At 37.2% G+C, this 11,647-nt stretch overlaps 1 pseudogene; it reads right to left on the bottom strand.

Annotated features, from left to right (window-relative positions):
- Window positions 1-303: 303 nt before the first annotated feature.
- On the bottom strand, window positions 304-1,222 carry LOC148164281 (olfactory receptor 2L3-like; annotated as a pseudogene).
- Window positions 1,223-11,647: the final 10,425 nt, after the last annotated feature.

The following is an 11,647-nucleotide window of genomic DNA, read 5'->3' as shown; positions in this document are numbered from 1 at the left end:
TATGTTAGAACTATTATAATGAATAATACCATCAACTTGGACTGTTTCTATTATCATTTCAATGAATTAATAAAATCTTATTGCACACAATTAAGGGAAATATATGTTCTTTACATTTATCGAAAAATTGCTAGAAAGAAAACAATAACACTGATTGAGAATATTGAATTATTGTGTCAAGTATCAATTATTTAAATTGTCTAAAGTAATGTAGTCTCTGTCTTCAATCCTGGAATGACATTGTTCTTGAGTGTAAAAGGTGAAATTGATGTACTTCTAAGGCCATGGTCATGAGAACTTTGTCTACATTTCCACAGAACAGAACCTCTGAATCACTGTTCTCAGGGCCTCCATCACCTCCTTGTTTCTCAGGCTGTAGATGATCGGGTTGAGCATTGGGGTCAGGATGGTGCAGAAGACAGCCAGGACCTTGTCCTCTGTGGGAGATCGGAAGGATCTTGGGCGTAGATAAGTGTAAGCAAAGGGTGCATAATAGAAAGTTACCACAGTGGGTGTTGCAGGTCGAATAAGCCTTCTGCTGAGCTCATGTGGCAGATTGCAAGGATCACATGGCCATAGGAACATGCAATGTCAATGAAAGGAAACACAAGGAAATGGGTGGTGCTCACAAACCATGTGTACTCAGAGACTCAGGTGTCCATGCAGGCCAGAGTCAACATGGCGGGGACATCACAGAAGAAATGGTTGATGGCTCTGGATTGACAATAAGGGATACGGAGGACACATACAGTGTGGGCACAGGAGTTGATTGAGCCCATTATCCAAGATCCTGTTATCATCAGCACACACACTCTTTTGCTCATATGAATGGGATAGTGAAGAGGAAAGCAAATAGCCACATAATGATCATAAGCCATAGAGACCCACATTAATCCTTCTGCACTAGCTAAAGTCAAGAAGAAGAAGCTCTGAACGCCACACCCAATGAGTGAGATGGACTTGTTTCCAAAGATATAATCAAAGGCCATCTTGGGGACAATGGTGGAGATGAAGTTCAGGTCCATGAGGGAGAGCTAAGCAGAAAACACATGGGTGTGTGGAGATAGGTGTCCAGGAGGATAAGGACCATCATGGACAGGTTGCCAAACAGAGCCATTAGGAAAATAAGTACAGTGAAAATGAAAAGAAACAGGCCAATTCTTGATGGTGGAAAGAATCCCAATAATAGGAAATCAGTCAATATTTGGTTGTAATTTTCCATTTTCTTTTAATTGCTTTTCATGAAGAAAGAGAAAAACTCATCTGTGGTAGATAAATAAAATGTGATGTTTTTATCATTTTTTTCAAATTATTTTAGTCTATTTGTGAAATTTTCATAAAATACCCAGTTCCTTAAATAAATATTCAATGTTTCTTATTTTAAGAAAGAATATCTATGTAGTTTCACAAAGTCACAAGTTCAGATGGTAAGCATTTCCATTCAGAATCTACTGTAAAAAATCCATGAAATAATAAAAAGAAAAAATCTATACCTACCTGAATATGATATGAATAATTTTATGCCCTTCATAAATTCATGTAACAAAAGTATTACATTTTTAATTAAGCATAAGCATAATTTTTATTGAACTCAGACTGAGCACAAGTTGAATCACAATTCAAATGAATATGGGTTTGGCTCATTTGTATTTTTTATACCATTTATACTAGGACTTCATTAAATTTAAGATCTCCCTAGCATGAATTCAATCATACCCACTAAATGTTTATTTTAATGTTGACAGAGTAGAAAATTTTTGAATGTATAAAGAAATAATTAGATTAATGTTTACCCATTTCTTCTGCTTCTAGCCACTGAAGTAAAAATAACTAGCCTATGCATGGTCTATTTACAAAAACTCTCACCTGTGTTGATTACTTTCAACGCCCCTGAAATCTTTGACATTTAAACATTAGCATTAATTTCACCGCGCATAAGGGAGAATTCATGGCATCTGTCTGAAGTGACATATTGTTTGAGAGACAGAACATGTTTTGTTCCTGGGCCATTCACATATGTGGAAGGGAAGACACAGACAGGAACTTTGTTGACCATCTCACTAGCATCCTGGACGAGGGTCAGAAATCATGTCAACTTGACAACCATCTTCTGAGATGGGTATCACCATCAATACTTGTAACATAATGGACATTCATAGAGTTTAAGTAACTTACCCTGAGCTAAAAAGATATGTTTATCCTTTATCTTATAAGAAGCCATGAAAAGGAAAGAAGGATTATTTAGGTTAATCACCCCTTATTTCCATTAAAGTAACTATTTAAACAAGAATTCTCTATTCCTACTAGGCAGCAGATGATGACAAATATATTTGATAAATTATTTTATGCCCAAATTATATTATTTTAGAGATTAAAGTTACACATTTTACATCTTCTCCTTGGAGACATGTTTCCTCAGTTCTCTTGATTTTCCTGTATTCTCACTGGCTCCCTACAACAACCCAGCAGTTAACATCTGGCCTCTACTAAATGGAAGAAGGGAGGCCTCAGAATATCATTTACCAATAAATAATAACTCAAGAGATTCTCTCCTCCTCTCCTTCTCCCTCCTATTCATGCTCTCTCTCAAATAAATGCCTAAGTCCTCCAAAAAAGAAAGAGAAGAAGAAGAAGAAGAAGAAGAAGAAGAAGAAGAAGAAGAAGAAGAAGGAAAAGAAAGAAGAAGAAGAACACAACAACCAATGTATAGCTAGGTCTAGAATTTATGTTTTCTGATTCACTATGCTGAGATCTATGTCCAAGTCAAAACTGATTCAAAGTTCTTCCCTTCTTTTCTGGAGTGACATTTCAAGCCAGCACTAATTCTTACCAGAAGTTAGCCTGCTACAGCAAAGATAAATTATCTATAGAAATCTTTCGTGCTTTAAGAAATCCTTTAAGATATCTAACCAGCCAAATTTCATGTACAGATACCAAATATCCTACCCCCCCTTACAGTGTCTAATTATGTCTCCATGCATGTAGTCCTGTTCGATCTCCATTGTTCCACCAAAGTTTAACTCAGCCAGCCCCAACATAGCAGAAGCAAAGGGAACTTCATACTTTAAACTCTGTATTCCTTGAATGATTTAAACATTTAAGTATCTCCTTTTTTTTAAAGATTTATTTATTTATTTTGAGAGAGTGAGAATGAGAAAGAGAGAGAGTACATGAGAGGGGGGAGGGTTAGAGGGAGAAGCAGGCTCCTCACTGAGCAGGGAGCCCGATGCAGTACTCGATCCCAGGACTCCAGGATCATGACCTGAGCTGAAGGTAGTAACTTAACCGACTGAGCCACCCAGGCGCCCACATTTAAGTATCTCTTAAGTAACTTTTTTAAACAAGTTGCAATTTCAATAATTGGGTATAAACAGGTAATTTGTATTTGTGCATGTTTCCATAAAATTTCATGAATTAAAACTAATTAGAATCCGAAAGTTCTACATACAGATGTGAACATGCACATAGATCATTAAAATGTAAGCTTCCAGGGGGGCAGAGCAAGATGGCAGTGTGTATGAGACCTGGACTTTGTCTGGTGCCAGGAATTCAACTGGATAGGGATCAAACCATTCTGAACACCTACGAACTCAACAGGAGATCGAAGAAAATAGCAACAACTCTCTGAACAGAAAAGCGACCACTTTCTGGAAGGTAGGACGTGCGAAGAAGTGAATCCGAGGCATCATTCGGGAGGATAGACCACGGGGGAGGGGGCCTCTTTCAGCCATTTCTGGCAAGTGATAGAGCAGCGGAACACAAAATCAGAATTTTTAGAAGTCAGCTCTGCTGAAGGATGTAGCTCCAGTGGCTAAGCGGGGGGTGGAACCCTCGCTGGGATGGTGTGGTCTCAGGACCCTCTGGGTCACAGAAAGCCTGGGGGGGTGCCTGAGTGCGGCAGAGCTCCCAGGTGTCAGAGCGGGGAAGCCAGCTGCAGACACAGAGCTGAGGCACAGGCTCTCGGCTCGGGGTTGCCATAAACCGTGATCCACGGCACAGTCGGGCCACTGCTCCTCCAGCAGGGACCCAAGAAGCGGCAGATCCGGGGAGACTCCCCTTCCTCCCCCAGGAGAAGCAGCGCAGGAGCGCACCACAGGGATCTCCTGGGTTTGGAGACCACACCGGGTCATGTGCAAGAGATAGAAATGCAGGGTCACAGGCTGGTGAGCACGGAGTGCAGCCGGAGACTGGGGAGATGGGAGTGATTAACTGCTTTTCTCTGGGGGTGCATTGAGGAGAGGGGTCCCAAGTTCTCAGCTCCTCCTGGGCAGAGATTGGGAAGCCACCATTTTCACCGTCGTCCTCCAAAGCTGTATGGAAAGCTTGCAGGAAACAAAAGCTCCCGGAGCAAACCCGAGCAGATTACTTAGCCCGACAGGCACAGGCAGGGCAATTCCACCTCTGGCAAAGACATTTGGGAACCACGGCAACAGGCCCCTCCCGCAGAAGTTCAGCAAGAACAGCCAGCCAAGATCAAGTTTACTGATCAATGAGAACAGCAGAACTCCAGCACTAGGGGAATACTGCACATAGAAATCATGGCTTTTTTTCCATGATTCTTTAGTCTTTCAAAGTTAATTTTTTTAACTGTCCTTTCTTTTCTTTTTTTTTTTAATTTTTCTTTTTCCCTTTTTCAACCAACATCTTATCAATCCCTTTTTAAAAAAATATTTTTTATTTTTCATTTTTAGAATCATATTCTATCACTTCATAGTAGTTAACCTTATTTGTGGTATATATATATATATATATATATATATATATATATATATATATATTAGTTCTCTCATTAAAATTTTGTGATACAGTTTCTTCTAACAGATCAAAATATACCCTAAATATCTAGTGTATGGTTTTGTTCTAAACTCCTGCCTGATCGCATTCTCTCCCTGTCTTTTTAAATCCTCTTCTTTCTTTATTCAACCAACTATTTACTTAATTCCTTTTACAAAATCTTTTGTAATTTTCATCTTTCTGTCATATTCCATCCCCTCATCGTATTAACCCCTATATTTGTATGTATATAAGCTTTTCTTTCTTTAAAATTTTGGGAGGCACTTTCTTCTAAATGACCAAAATACGCCCAAAGTCTAGTGTGTGGCACTGATCTATGCACCAGCCTGATCATATTTGATCATATTCTGCTTTTTTTGGTTTTGTTTTATTTTTATCTTTTTCTTTTCTTTTCCTTTCCTTTTTCTTTTTTCTTTCATTCCCTTTCCTTTCCCCCAGTTTCAGGTCTTTTCTCATTTGTTTAGTGTATATTTTCTGGGAACGTTGTTACCCTGTTAGCATTTTGTTCTCTCATTCATCTATTCTCCTCTGGACAAAATGACAAGATGGAAAAAAAATCACCTCAGCAATAAGAACAGGAGGCAGTACCGACTGTCAGGGACCTAAACAATATGGACATTAGCACGATGTCGGAACTTGAGTTCAAAATGATAATTTTAAAATACCAGCTGGCCTTGAAAAAAGCATGGAAGTTATTAGAGAAACCCTTTCTGGAGAAATAAAAGAACTAAAATCTAACAAAGTTGAAATCAAAAAGGCTATGAATGAGGTGCAATAAAAAATGGAGGCTCTAACTGCTAGGAGAAATGAGGCAGAGAGAGCATTAGTGATATAGAAGACCAAATGATGGAAAATAAAGAAGTTGAGAATAAGAGAGATAAACAACTACCAGACCATGAAGGCAGAATTTGAGAGATAAGTGATACCGGAAGACAAAACAATATTAGGATAATTGGGATCCCGGAAGAAGAATAAAGGAGAGAGTGTCAGAAGTTATATTGGAGCAAATTATAACAGAACTTCCCCAATATGGGGAAGGAAACAGGCATCAAAATCCAGGAGGTACAGAGAAACCTTCTTGAAATCAATAAAAATAGGTCAACACCCCGATATCTAATAATAAAATTTACGAGTCTCAGGGACAAAGAGAAAATCCTGAAAGCAGCTCAGGACAAGAGATCTGTAACCTACAATGGTAGAAACATTAGATTGGCAACAGACCTATCCACAGAGACCTGGCAGGCCAGAAAGGACTGGCATGATATATTCAGAGCAATAAAATATCTATATAAAAATATCTATAGTATATACTATATCCAGCTAGGCTGTCATTGAAAATAGAAGGAGAGATCAAAAGCTTCCAGGACAAACAAAACTAAAGGAATTTGCAAACATGAAACCAGTCCTCCAAGAAATATTGAAAGGGGTCCTCTAAGCAAAGAGAGAGCCTAAAAGCAACATAGACCAGAAAAGAACACAGACAATATACAGTCACAGTCACCTTAGAGCCAATACAATGGCACTAAATTCATATCTTTCAATAGTTACCCTGAATGTAAATGGGCTGAATGCCCCAATCAAAAGACATAGGCTATCAGATTGGATAAAAAAACAAGACCCATCGATATGCTGTCTGCAAGAGACTTATTTTAGACCATAAGACACCCCCACATTGAAAGTGAGGGGTGGAAAATCATTTACCATGCTAATGGCACCAAAAGAGAGCTGGGGTGGCAATCCTTATATCAGACAAATTAGATTTTAAACCAAAGACTGTAATAAGAGATGAGGAAGGACACTATATCCTACTTAAAGGGTCTATCCAATAAGAAAATCTATCAATTGTAAATATCTATGCCCCTAACACTGGGAGCAGAAAATTATATAAGCCAATTATACCTTCTACTACTTACATTGAAGATCTATTTTCATAAGATTAATTTATTATTTATCCTCCTTTTTCAGTTTGTCTGTGGGTGGAAAATATTGATCCACATTTATTTCAGATTCAGTACCTCAAAGTAGTTAATAGAGGTCAGGATCAAATACAATTTAATTCTGGAACATATTCTGACACATTCCAGTTATCAACTGATCTTCCTACCTTTACCTTCATACATTTATTTTCTCTTTCATGTGGGACAGGATCAAGATCCTAGGCTTGTTTCTTCTGTTCAGTGTGAAACCATCATCAGAATGTTTTCTGCCACTTCTTTCATCCCATATATTCTGTAAAGTAGATGTCAATATTGCAAAGCTTTTAGGGAAATTTTAAAAATCAATTGAAAATGACTTGTAAATAGGCTCAATATTGGTTATTATTGTTTTTCCAATGGGTAAAACCAACATAAAGGGAAAAAAAATAAGTTACTTGGATTTATTTTTACCCAAGAAAAAATGTCTTCTTTACCTTGGGCTTTAAAATATTTAAGGCTGATAGGGGTCATTTAAATAATATCCCATGACAGGATGTTGGAACAGTGCAACATGAGTAATAAAAAAGTGCTCATCGGCAATACATGACATCAAATACCAGATTTCATGTGCCATTCACTATTTCCATTCTGTGCTGATTTTTTTTTTCACCTTTAGAGGTAAATAATACTAACTACCGCATTGTAAACCTCATCATAGACAGCTTTATATAAAATACATGTTTGGTAAGAGTGATCATAATTTTATTGGTAATTTCAAATTATTATATCCTTTACCTGTCAATAATTAAATTACTAATATAAATTGTATCCTATGGAAAATGATCTAATATGTGATACATTAAATCCAAATGGCATTTATTTAAAAAAAATTGCCCTCTCACCCTTTCCTTTGCAGTTTGTCAGAGGCAACACATTATTAAAATGTTAACTGAACTGCACACATTCTGGTTCCTGTTGTAGGTTTTGTACAATAATCTTGGACTTCCAAACATGGTGTCATATCCAGGAAAACACAGTTAAATCCAGTGTGAAACTTTTGGAGTTTTGGAAAAACCCTAGGCTTTGTTTTAAAAGTTTACAGTTTTATCTCTCTATTTAGCAATTTGATGCATTTAATTTAATTTTTATATATAGCGTAAGGTCATGGTTTGATTTCATTATTTGCATGTGGATATCCAGGTTTCTCTGCACAGCGGTTTTTTGAAAAGACAACCCCACTGAACGGTTTGGTGACTCTTGAGAAAATCACTTGACCACATATGTGAAGTATTTATTCTGATATATCTACTTTATTGGTTTGTATTTGTGTTTATGGCATTACTACACTGTTCTGATAATAATAGTGTTTTGATTAAGTTTTTGATCAGAAAGAGTGAGTTCTCCAATTATTTCATGATTGTTTTGGCTGTGCAGGGTAACTTGAGACTATATATTAATTCTAGGGTGTATTTCTTATTTCTGTAAAATCTTCACTTGGGATTATGATAGGCATTTCATTGAATATGCAGTTTGCTTATGGTAGGTCGGGGTGGTTGTTTATGCAGGACAAATCATCGAAACCTCCATCCGTACAATGCACTAAGTATTTTATTGTTTTGGATGGTGTTACAAAGGTAACTTACATTTTTTTAAATTTAAATTCAATTAGCCAGCATATAGAATATCATTCAGATGTAGACCTTAGTGATTTCATCAGTTGCATATAACACCCAGTGTTCATCACATCACATGCCCTCCTTAATACCCATCACCGAGTTACCCCATTCCCCCACCTACCTCCCCTCCAGCAACCTACAATTTAAAAAAAATTCTTACCACTATACATTATTTATGTATAGAAGTGATTTTGTGGATACAAATGATTTTGTATCCTGAAACTTTACTAAATTTGTTTAATAGTTCTAACATATTTTTGTAGACTCTTTAGAATTTTCTACATACAAGATCATGTTTGCAAACCAAGATAACTTTACTTCTTTATTTCCAGTTTGGATTTTGTTTTTGCCTAATTGCTCTGGCTATACTTCCAGTATGATTTATATCAGTTTAATATTTTATTCAAGTAATGTAAGAACATGATCTCAACAACCCATACGGTAAAACAAGGGTCCCATTACCCACCCCTGATCTCCAAGGAAAATATTTCATATTATTTTACCACCTTTTGTTTCTATTTTCCACCAATGTTTTTATCTTTAACAAATTCTAAATACCATCTCTCTTTTTTAATTTTTTAAAGATTTTATTTGTTTATTTGAGAGAGAGAGATAGCGAGAAAGGGAACACAAGCAGGGGGAGTGGGAGAGGGAGAAGCAGGCTCTCCGCCGAGCAGGGAGCCTGATGCGGGGCTCAATCCCAGGACCCCGGGATCATGACCTGAGCTGAAGGCAGACGCTTAACGACTGAGCCATGCAGGCGCCCCTAAATACCATCTCTTGACTCATCTCTCCAGCCACGAGGGATGGAGAAATCCCCCCACAATATACAATTAACTCCAACTCATTTTTCCTTTTCCCATCCTTTCAACATAGTTACATCCCATTTTTTTTGTTTAAATTCAATTAGCCAATATATAGTACATCATTGGTTTTTGATATGATGTTCAATAATTCATCAGTTCATTATAACACCCAGTGCTCATCATATCATGTGCCCTCTTTAATGACCATCTCCCAGTAACCCCAACCCCGCACCCACCTCCCTTTCCACAACCCTCAGTTTGTTTCCCAGAGTCAAGAGTCTCACATGGTTTGTCTCCCTCTCTGCTTTCTTCCCATTCACTTCCCCCCACCCTTATTTTTCTCTGCACTGTTTCTTATATTCCACACATGAGTGAAACCATATGATAATTGTCTTTCTTTGATTGACTTATTTCACGTAGCATAATACCCAACAGTACCATTCATGTCATGGTACGTATTCATCCTCTCTGATGGTTGAGTAATATTCTAGTTTATATATGGACCACACCTTCTTTATCCATTCATCTGTTGAAGGACATCTTAACTCCTCCCACAGTTTGGCTATTGTGGACATGGCTGCTATGCAAGATAAATACCCAGTAGTGCAATTGCTGGGTCAAAGGGTACCTCTATTTTTAAGGACTTGAGGAACCTCTATACTATTTTCCAGAGTGGCTGTACCAGCTTGCATTCCCACCAACAGAGTAAGAGGGTTTCTCTTTCTCCACACGCTCAAAAACACTTGTGTTTTCCTGTCTTCTTAATGTTTGGCATTCTAACTGGTGTAAGGTGGTATCTCATTGTGACTTTGATTTGTATTTCCCTGAGGGCAAGGGATGTGGAGCATTTTTTCATGTGTCTCTCAACCATTTGTATGTCTTCTTTGGAGAAGTGTGTGTTCATGTCTTCTGCCCATTTCCTTATATCCCATTTTGTGTTTAGAATGGCAAGGTGGATGGTATTCTCCATCTTCTAGTATATATTGTTAGGATACCGAAAATAGAAATTGTTATAAAACCTGATATTTTAGGGGAACCTGGGTGGTACAGTCAGTTAAGTATCTGACTCGGTTTTGGCTCAGTTCCTGATCTCCCAGGCATGAGATCGAGCACCAGGTGGGTCTCTGTGATCAGTGCAGATTTGCTTGAGGTTCTCTCTCCCTCTCCCCGAATGCTTGTGCTCTCTAATAAATAAATAAATCTTTGGGGGGAAAATGATATTTTAGTTACTATTTCTATATATAAATACGTTCTCCTTATTTATTTCTCATTATTGCTACTATTACCTCTGTCAAGATATATTTAGGACCATATGTTTATAGGAAATATTGAGCATTTTTAGAAAATGGATTCAAGAAGATAATTAGAATTGTTAAGAAAATATCCTGCGTGGCGCCTGGGTGGCTCAGTCGGTTGAGCGACTGCCTTCGGCTCAGGTCATGATCCTGGAGTCCCGGGATGGAGTCCTACATCTGGCCCCTTGCTCAGTGGGCAGTCTGCTCATCCCTCTGAGCCTCCCCCATCTCATGCTCTCTCTCTCACACTCTCTCTCAAATAAGTAAATAAAATCTTAAAAAAAAGAAAACATCTTGCAATAAAATTTTTTTTTCATTTTTTCCTGTATTCTGTTTATGCTGTTTGAATATGGTGAACCATATGTATAATTTTGGAGAACATTTTCTTTTGAGAATATTAACTCCATTATTATTTTTGCTTATGTATTTTTAAAATGACAATAAGCATACACGTATTCTTGTATATTAATCCTTGAGTTCTCCTATCTTCTCAAAACGAAGTTTTTCATGGTTTGTTGTTGTGTTTTTGTTTTTGCTTTGTTTTGTGTTTTTACTCTGGTACATTTCTTTCTTCAGGTTGTCTTTAAAACTTTGACTTAATCTTTTTTATCAGATATAAATATATATGACTATATAGTTATATATATATATTTGCAAGAGCCTTTCATTTTATTTGACATATACTTTTATTTATCTAATGGTATTTGTATTGTGAATTAATAACATTTCACACTTCTTTGAACATATGAAACCGACTAAAGAAAATTTTCTGCGTTTTCCCGAACATTTTGGCTCCTATTTTTTTGTGTTAGTGAGAGTGTGTGACTATGTCTGTGTGTGTGTGTGCACATATGTATGCATATTCCTGTTTCATGTGGGAGACTTCCTAAAAGCCTGGTATCATTTGGATCTAAAATAATATTTAAGACTAAAATGCTACATACTGTGTAGAGCTTGTTCACTTATGATGTCAGTGGCAAATTCCTCCTCACACCTCCATGAGAGTCTTGGGGTACCATTTCCCTTTTTTCCACTTAAGTGACTGATCATTCCTTTATCTAAGTTCATTTTGTCAAAGGGCCTGAAATATTTTCTCTCTCATTGTGCTTTTTGTCACCTGTTCTATTTTGACTTATATATATTCTTTATCGTCATGATAT

The sequence above is a fragment of the Eumetopias jubatus genome, unplaced genomic scaffold (assembly GCF_037043125.1).
Source record: "Eumetopias jubatus isolate StellerSeaLion01/CBP00866 unplaced genomic scaffold, mEumJub1_p1.0 scaffold_5, whole genome shotgun sequence".
Taxonomy (NCBI): Eukaryota; Metazoa; Chordata; class Mammalia; order Carnivora; family Otariidae; genus Eumetopias; species Eumetopias jubatus.
This window is presented reverse-complemented; position numbering and strand designations above follow the sequence as displayed.